The sequence below is a fragment of the Pinus tabuliformis genome, chromosome 1_2, assembly GCF_031772625.1.
Source record: "Pinus tabuliformis cultivar Carrire ecotype Pingquan chromosome 1_2, CPIR1, whole genome shotgun sequence".
NCBI lineage: Eukaryota > Viridiplantae > Streptophyta > Pinopsida > Pinales > Pinaceae > Pinus > Pinus tabuliformis.
In genome coordinates this window covers 1038895317-1038906424 of record NC_142298.1, presented here as the reverse complement: position 1 = coordinate 1038906424, position 11108 = coordinate 1038895317, and positions in this window count along the sequence as shown.

Below are 11108 nucleotides of genomic sequence, written 5' to 3'. Positions count from 1 at the left end.
TTGAATGTTTCTTATATTGTTCATTACACCGGCTGGTGCTGAAATGGCAGATAGCATATAGATAGGGATACTTTGTAGGACAGCCTTAGTGAGAACTAGTCTCCCTGCTAGATTTAGTTCTTTGTTTGTCCATTTGCTGATCTTATCTTTTAGCTTATTAAGAACAGGATCCCAGATATCCGTGTGAAGTGGTTTGTCAGTGAGAGGAACTCCCAGGTACCTTACAGGCAGTGTCTCCCTTTGAAAGCCCAAAATTTTGGAAAGATTTCTTTGAATTGAAATATCTATATTGAAAAATAATATTTTTGATTTAGTGAGACTTACCTCAGTGCCTGCTGCCCTAGCAAACTCACTCAGAATCTATTTGAATGCTTTGGCTTCTTTAACAGTGGGTGTGTCTTGACGCATAGTGTCATCCAAAAATTGTTGATGTGTCACCGTGTCCCCACCATGAGTGAGTCTCAGACCCCAAATTCTCCCTTCCTCCTTAGCAGCTCTGATAGCTCTTCCTAACCCTTCATCATTAGAATGAAGAGGAAAGGAGAAAGAGGATATCCTTTTTTGAGACCTCTAGAAGGCTTGAAGGTTTTGGAAGGAGCGCCATTGAGAAGAATTGAACAACTGGCTGTGGCAACTAGTGCCATAACCCATTTAATCCATTTGTAATCAAAGCCATATGATTTTAAAATTTCTCTTATGTACGACCAGCTAAGTTTGTCATAGGCCTTTTCTATGTCCAGTTGCATTATCATTCCTGCCTGTTTGTTGGTAATGAGTGAATGAACCATTTCATGTGCTTGAATTATATTATCTAGAATTTGTCTTCCTTCCACATAGCCTGTTTGTTCCTCTAACACTAGGGATGGGAGGAGAGGTTTGAGATGGTTGGCAATGACTTTGGATATAATTTTGTAGATCACACTGCATAATGCAATAGGTTGAAATCTGTCTGGAGAGGTGGCCTTTTCCTGTTTGGGGATTAAGGCTATGAAAGATTCATTAAGCGCCATTAAGACTTTCTTAAATCTTCGAGAGTCTTCCACTACCTCCAGGATGTCCTGTTTCACTATCTTCCAACAAGCTTTGAAAAAGTCCACATTAAAGCCATCCGCGCCTTGTGATTTCCCATTTTGCATCTCTTTCATGGCTTCCTCAATTTCTTCCCCTATTACTGGTCTATTGAGATTGAAATTATCTTCTCTGGTGACCAATTTAGGGATGTAGTGAGTGAATTTTTCCGTAAATTGGTATCTATCTTCTGAGGTTTCCTCAGCAATTTTCTGAAAATGCTGGAGTAGAACCTTCTCCATCTCTTCATGAGTGTTTCTCTCTATACCATGCTGATCTGTAAGTTTCAAAATTCTATTGTTGTTTCGGTGAGCTATGGTGGATCTGTAAAAGAATTTGGTGTTTCTCTCCCCTTCTTTAATCCATTGTACTCTGGATTTCTGTCTCCAAAGTATTTCCTCTTGAAGGCATCTATTGTCCCACTCCTGCTAGAGTGACTCTACCATCTCTTTACTTTCATTTGTGTAGCCTTCTGTGATAAGAATTTGGTTTATTTCCTTTAGTTTCTTTTCCACCTCTCCTTTAGCTTTAAAGATGTTACCAAATTCCTTTTTGTTCCACTCTTTGAGTTTGTCTTTAATGTGTTTAAGCCTGCAGTGAAGCAGGAACATCTTTTTACCTTGAAGGTGAAGATCTTCCTTCCACCATTGTTCAATATTTGTGAGGAAATCTGAGTGTGTGAGCCAAGCATTCTAAAACCTAAAGGGGGTGTTCCCTGGTTTTCCAAAAAGGGAAGCTTCCAATTGGACAGGCCAATGATCTGAACCCCCAAAAGGTAGTATGAGTGCAGTAATGTTGCTTCCCCTGAGAGGAAGTTCCTCTGAAACCATAAACCTGTCCAATTTTGAGGCCACTTAGGTAGGACCTCCTCTTTTGTTATTCCAAGTGAAGATTCCATTGCTTGTTTCCATATCAACCAATTTCATATTGGTGATGAAGTGTTGGAAGGCAATTGAATCTCTCCCAAGTATTCTAGTTCCTCCTTTCTTCTCCATGAGTGATTTTTTTATGTTAAAATCACCTCCAAGAATCCATGGTAGAGTTGGGTATCTCTTTTTTATATCCTCTAGTGTTGTGAGGAGTTGAAGTTTGTCCTCCATTGGTTGTGGACCATAGACATTGGTGATCATGTAACATTTCCTGTCACCCACCGGTTGGAAAATCAGAGAAAGGTGATGTCTGGATGCCTCCGCATCAATCACACCAAATTTTTGTGGATCCCAGAGAGTGAGAATACCACCAGCAGATTTATTTGCCTTAACTTCAAGGTATTCATATCTATTTACCCATTTTCTATGTTTTTCGCGGATCCTCTCCACTGAGAATTTTGTTTTCTGTATGAATACTATGTCAGGTTTTTCCTCTCTAATCATTTTACCAATATTCCTATGTTTTCTTCTGCTCCCTAATTCTCTAATGTTCCAGGTTGTGATCTTCATTGAGGTGGGGTGATATAGGAGTAACTAGAAAGGTCTTTCATCCTTCCTGAATCAATCATGAGCTTGCCACACTCCAATAGTAATTCTTTCTATCTTTTTCTTCCCCTCCTTTTGCCTGGATTCTTTGTTAATTTTCCTGTTATTAATCCTATTGAGGAAGTTCCTTTGTTTTCCTGGTTGTCATGTCCTCTTTTGACTCCTACAGCTGTTTGATGTGCCTTGTTAAGGAATATCTATTGGACTTTGTCCACGTCCTCCTGAGGGATGGAGTTTATTCCCAGGTTGCCGCCCTGTTCTAGAAACTTTTCCAACTCTAGGTTCTCCCTTTCCAGGATCTCCTGTAAATCTTGATCCTCTGTACCACTTTCACTTTGAGTCATTTCCTGGTCTTTTTCTACTTCCATGGTACTCAAAGGGTCCATCGTGTGTTCATTCTGTTCCTGAATGTACTCCATGTTGGTCTCTTTTTCTTTCCCCCTTGCTGTCTGATTCTCTGTACTCTCTTTATCCCCTCCCTCAGCTTCTTTTCCTCCTAAGATCTCAAAACTGTTGTAAATTTTTGTTTTATCATTCACACTAGGGTTCTTCTGTGTCTTCCTTCCTCCTCCTTTGGTGAAACCTGTATGGTCTTTTCCTTTGTTGGTATTTAGGTTTTTCTCCTTTCGATTGAGAGGACATTCCCTAGATAAATGCCCATGCTCATGACATTTGTGACATCTGAACGGGATATGTTCAACTGCTTGAACCCATTCCTCATCATAGACTTCTAGAATGAACTCATCCGAAAGGGCTCCTGATAGGTCCATATTCACACATATACGGGCATAGGATGTATATTTTCCCCTTAGAGTTGCCTCTGAAATTTTTAAGAAATTACCTAATTTATTGCCTATAGCTTTTAAAGACTCTGGCATCTAGTAATCTAAAGGTAAGGAGTATAGTCGAATCCATACCGGTACCAAAGTGAAAGTTTCTCATTCTGGCACAAAGTTCATCGTCCATGGCCTCATATAGAGTCCAGCAGCTGCAAAGAAGTATGGCCCTCCTTCAAAGATTCTGTCCCTGTCTTCCATGTTCATAAACACCACAGTGAAAAAACCTTTGGATCCAAGATGAATATTTAACTCCCCCTTTGGTTTCCAGTTGTATTTTATCCGGGTGTACAATGCTTTCTCTGATGGCCAGATTCCCATAAATTTACATATGATGGAATAGTTAGCCATGTGATCCCTGTGTGCTTGCAGAGCTAAATCGTTCATAATAACCCGAGGTTTAGTTGTGGTCTTGGGTTTACAGGGCTCCATCTTAGCTCTCTTCTCTCACTCTTGACCTCTATCTTCCTCTTTATCCGCTCGACAGTCTTCTTCGTGGGCCCCTTGATCTGCATTGGTTTTGCTACCTTCTGCCTTCTGAGTTTTTGTGTCTTTTGTCTTGACCTCCAAGGGCTGTCGAGGTTTTTTATTTTTCTCTCCTTTTCCTCTGTTTGCTACCATAAAATTGTAGGAGGGAGTGGAGCTCCCTCCTCCCTGTGTCTCCATGGATGCTTGGTACTCTCTGCCACTAGTTTCGTTAAACCCTAGAACCAAAGCTCGTTTGTGAACTATTTTATTAATTCTTAATCTAATTTTATATTTTATTTTATTATATTTATTATTATTTGTTGTTGAAGCAACACAAATCCCCATATAGCAATGATAGTAGCTTCTCTCTTTCCCATTTTAACATACTGATTAGATTCCCTATGCATTCCCATTGTCCATAGTTGTCCATTTCCCGCACATGGAAAATTAGAAAATGGTTTAAAATGCGTCATTGCTGGGAAGTAAGGGACACGTGTCCCCTGTTGGGGATGCCAAATCTATTCAAGTCACTTAAAAGATTGTTCGTGCTAAAAGATCCATGATTTTCATAGTACATAGGCATCATTGCCAAATAAGAGCTAACCTCAATCCACCAATCACAGTTTAAAAAATTAAAATTAAAATAATAATAAATAATAATGATTTTTAATTTTATAAGGTTAACCTTATAATTTCATGTTTTATTTTTAGTCAAATGGATGTTTAATGTCCAGTCGAACAAAAATCCTTTCTTCAATGACTGTTGCCAAGTTGGAAATTCCTTTTGATATGCCAAAAAAAATATAAAGTCAGGTTTAATTTAATTCAGTCTGTTACTTCCTCTTAAAGTTTCATGTCTAGTGATTTCAGTTTTTCTTTGGATTTTTTGTAAGTCTACAAATTCTCTATAACATCCGCCCAAAAAAATTCTTAATTTAATTCACTCTGTTACTTCCTTTTAAACTTTCATATCTGGTGATTTCAGTTTTTCTTGGGATTATCAATTACATCTTAGTTATTGGTATTCCAATGTTCAAATATATAATAAGATTGGGTTATTTTAAATATTTTGTTTGTAACATGCAGTAGCAAATTTCACTTCATTAAATTAAAATATTATTTTATTTTCTTTATTTCCTAAGAAAATATTTTTATTAATTAAAACAATTTACTAATAAATTAATATTCTATAAAACTCATCAATTATATGTGATTAAATGATGTATTTGAATAATATCATAGGTTTTTTATTTTAAGGTGGATGCGAAAATGTTAAATTTTTATTTCTATTTTTTTAATTTGATGGCTTAGATTGATTTTTTGGAGAGTAAATATGCTCAACATATGTTTAGTCTGAACTCTTATCCATTGTTGTAGTGCGTTAAAGAGTTTGTTAAGTTGCATTGACTTCTAATAAATTTAAAAAAAAATTGATACCCACCCCCACCAATTTTATAGGGATTTTCAAAGCATATCTTTTTAGAAAAATTGTCTTATATCTTGGTTGTAAAGGATAAAAACTCTTCAAACACTTGTTTTTTATGAAGACTTGAGATACTTAAGGGTTAAGTGGCCCAATTCTAGCTAGATGACCTACATCCATGGGCTTGGTAGCAGCGTGGTAGATTATGTTCTCTCCGATCTCCCTCTATACAATGAAATAACAAATTTTGACATCTTAAACGACCACGAGCCTGATTCTAATCATAGGTCTTTACTTATAACTCTCAATTTTGTCATGCATAGAGATCCCATAGAAGATAATCCTTATAGCCAAAAGAAGTTAATCTTTTTTTAGAATTTACACTCGGACTTTCCACAGTTTTCATTTTTGCTTCATCGACGTTTCGAGTCTAGACCCAAAGTCATCATAAGGACTTGATTTACAAAGGAGAGAGACAAAAGAGATAAAGTGAAGGTCTGACTCTTTCCTTTGTATTTTAACCCTTGTCTTTTTGAGATTACGTATCTCCTTCCATGTTTCCCCTCCGTACAGGGTCAAGATAATGGATTGTAGATTTCTGTGGTCAGGTTTTTTAGAATTTACACTTGGATATTCCATAGTTTTCATTTTTTCTTTGTTGACGTTTCGAGTCTAGACCCAGGCTCATCATTAGGACTTGATTTACAAATAAAAAATATTCTCTTTCTAAATGAATTAAAAACTAATTTGCTTCCTTTATCTAGTATAGACAACATAGAAGATCTCTATTATAATTTTACTACAACCCTCTCATATTCTATTAACAAGTTCTCAATTGAAGTTTCAAGTAATAAAAGAATTAGCAGAACCAACCCATGGTATGACAAAGATTGTAAAAGTGCGAGGAGAGAAATTAAGGAAGTTGTTGATGAATCTCTTAAAATTAGCAAGATAAACATATACAAAGCCCTAACTAAAAGGAAAAAAAGGCAAAATATTTGTAAAACACAAGAGAATCTCTTACACCTCTCTAAGGTAGCTCCTTATAAATTATGGAGGCAGACTCTAACTAGGAAAACTAAATATAATAATAAAATTGCTTTACACGACTGGAATTCCTATCTTAAAAAGCTTTATGAATCTCCAAATGTCATGGATAACTTTGAAACCCTGCTCACAACGAAATAAGTTTTCTCATTAGAAGACATTGATTTTGGAGTTAATCACTTGGCTAATGGGAAAGCTAAGGACATTGAAGCTTACCAGGTGGAAATATTAAAAATTGGAGGTCCTGTCATTATCCCCCACATTCACAAGTCTTTCAATCAAGCGGTTAAGCAAGGGTTCCCTAAACCATTGATTCAAAGCCTCATTATCCCTATTTTTAAAAGTGGGGATACAAATAACCCCTCTAATTATCGGACAATTATGATCAGCCCTCTCCTAGCCAAGTTACATGGTATTATTTTGGAAAGGAAGTTGAGCATATGGCTTGAAAGTGAAGGTAAGCGGGCTAAAGGCCAAGCGGGTTTTAGAAAGCAGCACTCAACAACAGACCACCTCATTATGCTTAAGATCATTGTGGAGGAATGCCACAATGATAAATCCAATCTTTTTTGTTGCGTTGTGGACTTTAGAAGGGCTTTCGATACGGTTCCTAGAAACAACCTTTGGAACAAATTAGAAGAGCTAAAGGTTCTTTTTGAGTTGAGAGCTGCCACTATAAGGTTATACGAGAATGTAATTGCCAAGTTAAAGAGCAATGAGGGGTGGTCGAAAGATATTAAGTGTAATATCGGAGTTCAACAAGGTTGCCCCCTCTCCCCTAACCTATTTGGCATTTACATCGACAAGCTAGAAGGCTGTTTAGAGGAAGAAGGATGTGCTGGCACGATATTAGCTATGATAGTCATCATCCTTCTTCTCTACACTGACGATATTGTTCTGCTCGCAAGGTGCCCATCTGATCTTGATAAGCAACTTATACTTCTCAAGGATTTCTGCTCTACCATGGGTATGATTTTCTAACTTAGCAACTGGAGAACCCACAGTAAAAACCATTTTTTGTCAACGTTTCAAATCCCAACAGGGATCCATCATCAGGATTGTTATTGAGTTTTGATAGTAGAAGAGCTCAATTGCGAGATGCAGCTCTTCTTGCTATCTTCACCCTAAATTTTTCGAGTAAAATGATTTCACTCCATGTATCCCCTCCACATAAGGAAATGATTCTGGATTTAAGACTTCTGTGGTTAATATCTTCTAACTTAGCAACCGGAGAATCCACAGTAAAAACCATTTTTTGTCAAAGTTTCAAATCCCAACAGGGATCCATCATCAGGAATGTTATTGAGTTTTGATAGTAGAAGAGCTCAATTGCGAGATGCAACTCTTCTTGCTATCTTCACCCTAAATTTTTCGAGTAAAATGATTTCACTCCAAGAAGGACACTTACGCTAATTTTATGTATGACAATAGCAACTTGGAGGAACTGTCTTCCTACAAGTATCTAGGAATTGATATTCATCACAAGCTCAACTGGAACTATAACATTGAGAAAAGGATTAATGGGGGATGGAAAGCTTATTTTGGTCTTGAAAATAATTGTAAAACGACTAACCTCGTAATGTGGGATAGAAAGAAGTTCCTCTTTGAAACTTTAGTCACTCCAGTTATCTTATATGGATGTGAGGTTTGGGGTTGTAGAATCTCTAGAGAATCCTAGAGAAAGATTGAGCAAATCCAGAAGCATTTTATAGCGTATAACCTCAAAATTAAAAGCAACACACCCTATCCTATCCTCCTTATAGAAGTGGGTCTTTCCCCTATCGAGAGCCTAGCTATGACTAGTCTACTGTTGTACAAGCACAAACTCAATAACATAGGAGACCATAGACTTCCTAAGCTAGCTTTAAATTCCAGCCAAAACCACCTAAGGCTCAAACGAGGTTGGTATAAAGACACCAGGGCCTGGTTAAACCATTGGGAGATCGACGAGAATGTTGCATTGCAAAACATTAATAACATTAAAAATATTGTTACTTCTAAGTTCAAAGAAAAAATGTGGTGTGAGAAAGATTTAGCAACTAAAAGAAAATTAAGATATTATAAGGAGGTCATCAACCCCACCCTAGAAGATCAAAAGTATCTCTCTATTTTAACTAGCTCAAAGAAGAAAATTAATATAGCCAAGATTAGAATGAACTCTCATGAGCACCATAGTGAAACGGGTCATTGCGCAGTTCCTAAAACACCACGGATGGAAAGGTTCTGCCATCTCTGTGAGAATACGAACATCGAGGATGAAAATCACTTCCTCTTAGAGTGCCCCACGTACAACCACATTAGATCTCAGTTTCAAAATCTTTGTTGCAATTCTGACCTTCCTAGTCTTTTACGTTGTCAAAATTACAGTGAGTTTGGGGGGCTTCTCTCCAAGCTTTCTAAGCATAGGAATAAAATCTTAAATCAAACTAAATAATTTGTTTTTTAGGTCCAATAGACCAAAGTTTGGTCTGAGTAGACGTGAACCATCATCACCATCATAGAAAATGATATATTTTTTATTAATCAACCACATTTCCTAATATAATTATATTAATATATCTCAAATTAACACTAAATAAATCATAATATTTATAATTTATAGCTAAATTTATTTCCATAGGCGATTCGGCAGTCACACACAATATTTAGCATTTCGAAATTTATCCGCGATATATATTGTGAGAATTTGTGATTTCGCAGTCGCACACCATAGTTATCATTTCAGAATTTATACGCGATATAACACTGAATGTCCAAATGAAAGCCTTCCGATCTTCCAAGACGAATTTAAATGTTGTGGCGTTTTATTTGGTATAGTGAAAGATTTTCGGATAAGTTTTGCTTAATTCATAGTTGGAAAATTTAAAATGGTAATTTTTACTGATTAAAATTTAATTTAATAATTTAAATATTATAATTTATTAATTGAGTTTGTCCATTTATTTATGAATAGGTTTTTAGAATTTTTAATTTAATTATTCATAATTTTTGAAATAGTTATATTTTTTAATTAAATTAATTAATTAAAAAAGTTAATATAAAGTTAAAATTTTGAAATAGTTATATTTTTTAAATTTAATTAATTAATTAAAAAGTTAATATAACAAATATAATATAAAGTAAATTATGATTTTTTGAATATGTGATATTAATAAGTTATATTATTGGCCTATAATATTGTAACAAAACATATATACAAATTAAAAAAATTTATAATTAAAAATCTTGTTCCAATGGCCCAAGAAGCAGAGGAGATGAAGGAGATGCAAGATAAAGGAAGTTGGAAGACCCTAGAGAAAAAAAAGAAAGCTACAACACCAATCTCACCAAGAAAGATGATGAGCTAATTAAAAACTAAGAAAATTATGAGTCCGATAGACTAATTTGGTCTCAATGGACGTTAATCACCATCATCATATTTCAAATATATATGTATTTAATTTATATATTAATTATTTTTGTAATTAATAATAATTTAATTATAAAATTAATATTTTTATGTTTATTAAAAATTAATATTAATACACATTTACCGATCATTTAAGTTATAAAATTACAATAATTTAATTAAAATTTAAGTATTATAAAAATAAATTAAAAATTGAAACTAATTTATTTACTAAAATAATATGAATTAAATAACAAAACCTAAATTCATTTATATATTTAAAAAATATAACTTAAATAATAAAAACCTAAATTATTTAAAAAATCACATCACCAATTCCATCGCGAAAAATACCCAACTGAAATTTGGTAAAGGAATTGGAAATAACCCTATGCGATGAGAAGAAACTTAAAATTCTCATTTTGGATACATTAGTGCACACTAACTATTTTGTGGTAGAGTTGCATTACGAGGATTGTGCAGTAAAAACAAACATTTTAAACTACAAATAATATGCATATATTTTTAAAAAAAGTATCACGATGGCAAGGCAATAATTTTATTTTTGTTAAAATTTGAATTTAATCCTAGGACATATGTTAGTGTACAAATAATGTTGTTATATGTGTTTTTTTGATGGGTGATTATATGGCACGGGCAGGGGGCTTAACCATGACGATCCTTAAAATGGTGACAATGTTTTCTCATGACTTTAGTTTTCTGATCAACATTATAATTGCCATTCGTGTATATTGTATGGGTAATGGAACGACGGTCCTAAGTGATTGAGCCAAGTGCTACACATGGCCTCGCAGGGAATGTATGTGGTGTCTCCATGCCTCACATTAGGTCACGTTCCTAGGTCTTCTCAAATTAATTGTTTGTAGTTGAGCCAAGTGCTACACATGGCCTCGCAGGGAATGTATGTGGTGTCTCCATGCCTCACATTAGGTCACGTTCCTAGGTCTTCTCAAATTAATTGTTTGTAGTTGGGATTTCGTTATTTTGTTTGCTATGGGGTTTGAGTAAGGTCATTATTTTTGTCTACTCCTTCCATGGTGGATTTGCTGTAGGATGGGAATTATTTGAGTCTCTGAGAGGCGGGAAAGCTCATTTATGAATTCATTATGCGACAATGTCTTGGGATGGCTAAGTTCTAGTTCAACCTATAAACTTGGCCCTTGTTGTGTAGGTTGTATGGTGCTCACCTCACTCGACGTTTTGTTGATTTTTGGTAGCTTGATACGTATTCCAAGCCTTAACGATTGAGGGTTTGGAGGAAGGAGCTCTACGAGTGACCTTGTGGACTTGAAACCCAAGCTTGGGGTTTTTCACCCATCGATGTTTAGGCCAAAACCATGGAGCCTTTTGGACATGTGATGGATGGAGATGATAGAGAATGA